Below are 6,797 nucleotides of genomic sequence, written 5' to 3' on the forward strand. Positions count from 1 at the left end.
AATGTTGTTCCATCTGGAACAGAGCACCAGAATGCTGTTCCTATTGACATAGAGGAGCAGGCTGATATTCCAAACAGCCCATTAGAACCAACTGTCGTTCCAATTAAAACTAAGCCACAAGACGACATCCCAGTTACAGAGGGACCACCGTACCCCTTTATACATGTCAAGAAGGAAGGGGAAAATAGAGCAGTTCACACTGAGACACCACCTTCAGGGAGAATTAAGCGACGAAATGTAAAGGTTCAGGCACAACTTCCTGCCTCCAGGGAATCATGGGAAAGGGATCCAAAAACCAAGGCCTTGCGCCGCGAGATAAGACAGGCCCAACAAGAGGCTGAACGGCTACGGGAACAAATGATCCCTCGAGAGAAATATGAAGAGCTGCAGCAGGAAGTTGAACAAATGATTCCTCTGGAAAAACATGAAGAACTGCAACAGCAGCTGCGAAACATGAGTGAATCGGAGAGTCAGGCTTTTGAAGGATGGCAGAAGGAACAGGAAAAGGTTGCTAAGGTAACACGTCGACTAGATGCTGTTATTAAACAATTGGACACTGTATGTTCGGTGTATGATGATGTTTTGACTTGCAGGGCCCCCGCGAAGAATTATGCTTTATTCCTCCTTGAAAGATACTTAAGATTGAAAATAAAAGCTGTCAGGGCAGGTGCCCCCATTCAGATTAACACTGTTAATGATTTTATTGATTGTTGCAAACATTATGGGGTTAAGGTCCAACGATTATTATGCGAATTTTATTTGCACAATATGGTGCTTGAGCAGGAAACTGATCTAAACCCTGGCCCCTTTGTGGGGGATATACAGCTGCAAGCCTTTGTTTCATTCGGGGTCAACCAGTTAAAATGGCTCAGGGCTTACAATGCCTTTCAAAGGCAGGAGCACAGCCTAGATCTATGGGTCAGGGCTGAGCTTCAAGATCCAGTTCGCCTATGGAAATCACACAAAAGCCTTATGAGAAACCCTGGCGTTATAAAACTACTAGGACCCATGCATGAGGAGTTGATCCGAAATAGCTTAGAATACTTCCTGGTTATTAAAGATTCCGCCTTGGAGGCTGCCAAATTCCGTTATCGGATTTCCACCCCAAGCATCCAGCTCAGGGAGCCCTTCAGATATGAGAACTTTGAGCTGGCTGCTGAACGATTGCCTTTTTATGGCCAGTACATTCTGCAAGCTGGACCATCATGGTTAGGATATCAGTTCCGTAGCCCAATTATCTGGCACCCTGCACCGGGGTACCAGGCCTTGTATGATATGCCTGCAGATCAGTTGCATTATTTCTTTGATAATCTGGTTGCCTATCATGGTTGCAGACCCCCTCATGAAGTACCCTCTCCAGCCTATTCTCTTACTGCTCTCCATGTTAATTATAACGTTTTCATGAGGCCATGAAACAGAGTAAGTCGGGGGGTGTGTAGAGCATGGGGAAGGTATGTTTTAATAAATAATTTAGTGATGTTTTAAGCAATAGTTGTAATCTTTTCTTTATTATAAAGTAGGGAAAATGCAACGAAAACGAGTCTAAAATGATCCAATCACTAACAGTTGTCTTCTCTACGCAGGAAAAGGTAAAAGCAGGAAGGCGCAATGCAAAACGAGGATTTGATGAGAAGATAACGGCTGTCCCTCCAATTGTAAATAAGGTTCAGACCAGGTCGAGTAAATCAAGGAAGATCAGTCCAGAACGAGATGAAGGACTGCCAGTTCGGAAATACAGGCCGAGTAAAGGAAAGCGTTAACAGTTTAGCGGATCCCTCAGGATCTTCGATCCTGAGGGATCGCTACGATCAATCGTTTTGTCGACCGGTGAACTCCACCGTTAATTGTATAAAAGGAGCGTAGCATTGGAAACTAGGGGATTACTTTTGGTATCTTTAACTTTCTGTCATGAATTTTATTGTCAGTTGAACTCAGACTATTGAGTCTCTCTGAGACCTAGTTTTGTACTCTCATTGATGCGTTAATATAATATCTTGGTGTTAATTTCTCCGTGTGTCTGAAGTAGTTTACGGCAGTGCACCATTGGAAGCTTTGGGCCCGGCTCCAACGGACACTGGCTGATTGTACCATTACAATTCCGCTTTGTGTGGTTTGTTTCTCATAATCTGTTATGGTTGCATGTTGTTTCATATTTATTCATCTGTAGCTTTCCTGTTATAAATCTATGTAACAAGTTCATATCATACTTTCAGGATTCTTCACATACTGTTGATCCGAATTGTTTGCATCAATTACAGAATTCATAAGTAGAATATTTCAGCTACAGGTGATCGGGGTTAATGGATTGTTGGTGACTATTGCAGATCGTGTACATATGATTGACGTTTCCTGTCTTTAATGATTTGTTGTTCCATTTGATATATATATATGATTGACGTTTCCTGTCTTTAATAATTTGCTGTTCCATTTGATTAAGCTGCAAACCTGTATAAATGATTGCTTTCTTTTTTGTATGTAAGTGTGTGCCAAGGATTGGAAGTGTTGACCTCGCGAGACTTAGTTTCTTTACTGCCGTTCCATTTACTGCTGTTCCATTTACTGCCGTTCCTTTTATTGTTGTTCCATTTCTGAAGTTGTTGTTTCATTCTGTTTTATTGCTATTCCTTTCGCTTGCGTTTATCGAAGTGGCATGAGAGGAGGTTCAAGACTGTTGTGAGATACAGCAGACGCTATAATGCTCCCAGATCATGATCCATACTCCTTCATCAGTTTCTAGGGGGATAGGTTACTAATTCCATACCCTCGACCGACGAAGTTGCTGCGTGTGTGATTTCTTTATGCAGAAGTAATTTAGCATTAGCATCCGTTTACTCTTGTATTCTTTAGATCTATACTACGAAGCATTATCCTGACAAATAGCCTCAAATTAAGATGTCCTTTACAATAACAAAACGCTCCCGGATTGACTTGTAATGTGAGATAACTAGAGGTGAAAAAGACCCTTGTTACAGCTTCACAATAGTACCAATATTTTGCAACACCTTGTACAGGCCATAAAATTTTGGTGATAATTTATCATCCTTCTTAGCTTGCTTGAGGGATATTTTTTTATATGGTTGTAGCCGTAAGAATACCCAGTCACCTACATCAAAACTTCTTTCGCTGGGATGTTGATCTGCCTGTTGTTTCATTCTATTCTGTGCCAAAGTGAGGTTATCCTTTAAGAGTTGGAGAACTTGTTGTTGATGTTCGATGTGATCTTCCACTCTATGAACCTTAGAATTTTCTCTTAAATACGATGTGATGGATGGTGGATGATATCCATAAAGTGCCATAAATGGGGTCATTTTTGCTACAGTATGAAAGGAAGTGTTATACCACCATTCATCCAAAGGTAACCATTTGACCCATTATGTATGTTTATTAGATACAAAGCAACAAAGATATCCTTCCAACATTTGTTTACTATCTCAGTTTTTCCATTAGATTGAGGATGATAAGGTGAGCTATGAGCTAACTGAGTACCAAGACAAAAAAATAATCTTGTCCAAAAATTTCCAGTGAAAATGGGATCTCTGTCACTTACAATAATCTTTGGGTTTCCATGTAGTTTTTGAATTGTTTCCATAAATGCAGTAGAAACTGTACTAGCTTTAAATGGTTAATATAATGCATAAAAGTGTGCATACTTGGTAAGTTTATCAACTACCACCATGATGACACTCTTTCCTTCATACTTGGGTAAACCTACGATAAAATCCAGTGAAACCTCCTCCCAACATTGACTTGGAATGGATAAAGGTTGTAATAGACCTGGGGTCTTAATTGTTTCAACTTTATTTTGTTGGAAAACCAAACATTCTGCCACAAACTTTTGAATATCTGATTTAAGGCCATCCCAAAAAATTTCTTCTTAACCTTGTGGTAAGTTTTTAAAAATCCTGAGTGCCCTCCTATGGGAGAGGTGTGCAATTCCATAAGAATCTTTTGTTTGAGTTGGGAATTCTTACATAGGTATAAGCGATCTTTGTACCATAACGAATCATTTTCCAGCTAAATGTATCAAATGTACTGGGATATTGTTTTATCTTTTTTTATGAGTGCCCACGCTTCTTCGTCATTCTTCCATTCATCCCTCACTTATTTTATCTAATCTGGTTGGATAACAGAATTGGCGCAAAGCAATGCTTCCACATCCTCATCCTTTCTTGAGAGTGCATCTGCCACAACATTTTTCTTCCCTTTTTTGTAGATGATTTCAAATTCATAACCCAACATCTTTGTGACCCATTTTTGCTGCTCTTATGAAGATAATATTTGTTCTAAAAAATATTTAAGACTATCATGATCTGCTTTTACCTTGAAGTGTCTTCCCATTAGGTAGGGTCGCCAGTTCTTAAGTGCATGTAGTATTGCCAACATTTCCTTCTCATAAATAGCTTTGTGTAAATACTTTCCTTTGATTGTACGACTTTCGAAAGCAATGGGTCTTTCTTCTTGCATTAAAATAGCACCAATTCCATTTCCTGAGGCATCACATTCCACAATAAAGGTTTTTGTGAAGTCCAGCGTAGCTAAGAGTGGTGCTTAGCACATTTCCTCTTTAAGATGTTCAAAGGCCTTCGTTGCATCTCGAGTCCATGAAAATGCATCTTTCTTCAATAATATTGTTAGAGGTTTTGCTATTCTTCCATAATTATTAACAAACTTGCGATAATACCTTGTCAACCCGAGAAATCCTCGCAGATGCATTATGGATGTGGGGATTTTCCATTCCTTAATGGATTTAATTTTGCTAGGGTCTACCTTAACACCTTCATGAGATACAATATGACCCAAATATTCCACCTCTTGTACTCCAAAGAAAAATTTGGATCTTTTTGCATATAATTGTTTCTCCTCCAATAGTTTGAGCACCCTAGCAGCATGTTGAACATGATCCTTCCAAGACTTGTTGTAGATTAGTATATCATCAAGAAATACTAACAAAATTTTTCTAAGGGAGGGTTTGAAAATGGAATTCATCAAACCTTGAAATGTAGAAGGTGCATTGGTAAGGCCAAAAGGCATGACTAAAAATTCATAATGACCCTCATGAGTTCTAAATGTTGTTTTCAGAATGTCTTCAGTTTTCATTCTGATTTGATGATATCCTGAACAAAGATCCAACTTGGTGAAGTAAATTGATCCATGCAATTCATCCAATAATTCATCAATGATAGGAATGGGAAATTTATCTTTAATAGTGTGCTTGTTGAGCTCCCTATAATCCAGACACATGCACCATGATCCATCCTTCTTGTGCTAATCCGGATTTAAACAAGAACGCAAAAAATTACAGATGTAGCCATAAATACAAAGATGCAGTAGAAATAACACTTCACTTCATTAATATCAAATATTGAAATATGCTTACAAACAAAATGGAAATAAGACTAGCTCGGGCAATGGTAGCTTATCTCTAAGAAGAGATGTCGCGGCTACATGCCTTTGAATTGTGTTACAATGAGGCCTAAAGGCCTATTTATTATTGAGAAACAATGGAAAACCCTAAACATCCAAAAACATAACCCTAGGAGATGAAGCAAAAAAACTGTGGGCCCCGTTTGGGTAAATTGGTACATCAACTTCCCGAGGTCGTAACTTTGGCATACGATCTCCGTTTGGCTATCATAATACCTCGTTTAGAAGATCTCAAAGAGAAGGTCGAAAATGAATGGGCACGCCAATTTTGTTTCCGATCTCTCCGTTTTCCCTAGAAACGCTGCTTAGGGCCTCAAAACGGCTCTGGAAGTTCAGGACTTGAAAAACTACCATAAATAGTAAACTGTGCTACAACTAAGGAAACCGAAAAACTGAAAGAGACAGTGTTGGGGGTCCAAGTGGAATATGCAAGTGGCCACCAATATCCACCTGGATCAGTCCTCCCCCCTTATGAAGCAATGGTCCCCATTGCATTGAGTTCCTCCACGAGATGAGGAAACTTCTGCTGAACTTGGTCCCTGGTGAGCCACTTGCCCTAGTGAAGGAGTTGGCCTGCTTTGACAACTCGATATAGTTGGATCCTTTGTTGTCAGGTGTTTTTGATCTGTGTTTCCATGATCTGATCAGTTGTGGCTTGTTCCATGCAATCTAGATTTAACTCTGTAGGTGTGAGCTGTTCTGCAATGTATGATGTGTCTAGCAATGGTGGGAAGTATGGTCGAAGGTGATCCACATTGAACACTGGGTGTAGGCCAAGGAATGGGGGAATGCTGAGCTCAAATGCATTGTCTCCCACTGCCTTGGTAATGGTGTAAGGACCATATTGGAGTGGTCTGAGTTTCCGATAGGCTTCGGTAAGGCGTTCCTTTTGCAAATGCAACTAGATTTTGTCACCCACTTGAAACTTGTTTGGCACCTGATGTTGTTCATGTCGCTGCTTGTCCTTGGCATTTGATTTCTCCAGAATGTCGTGGACCTGCTGGCGGATATGTTAGATGTTCTCAATGAAGTTGTTTGCCTTATCGGTTTCGGATTGGACATGAGCCAAATCTGCATGAGTAGCTGCAAATGGCATGGCCACATCAATGGGACATAGTGGCTGGGATCCCAAACCCACCTGAAAAGGGTTGTGGGCAGTCGAGCTGTGGAGAGCCCAGTTATAGCTGTGATGGAAATAAGGGAGGCTCTCATCCCATGTGCATGGATGCTTTGATTTGTACATGCAAAAAATGTTTATGAACATCCTATTGACGACCTCTATCTGGCCATCAGTTTGGGGATGGAAAGCTGTCGACTTAGTGAGCTTGGTTTCCAGCATTGACCAGAGACTGGACCAAAATGTACTGAGGAAC

The sequence above is a fragment of the Pinus tabuliformis genome, chromosome Q, assembly GCF_031772625.1.
Source record: "Pinus tabuliformis cultivar Carrire ecotype Pingquan chromosome Q, CPIR1, whole genome shotgun sequence".
NCBI classification, from domain to species: domain Eukaryota; kingdom Viridiplantae; phylum Streptophyta; class Pinopsida; order Pinales; family Pinaceae; genus Pinus; species Pinus tabuliformis.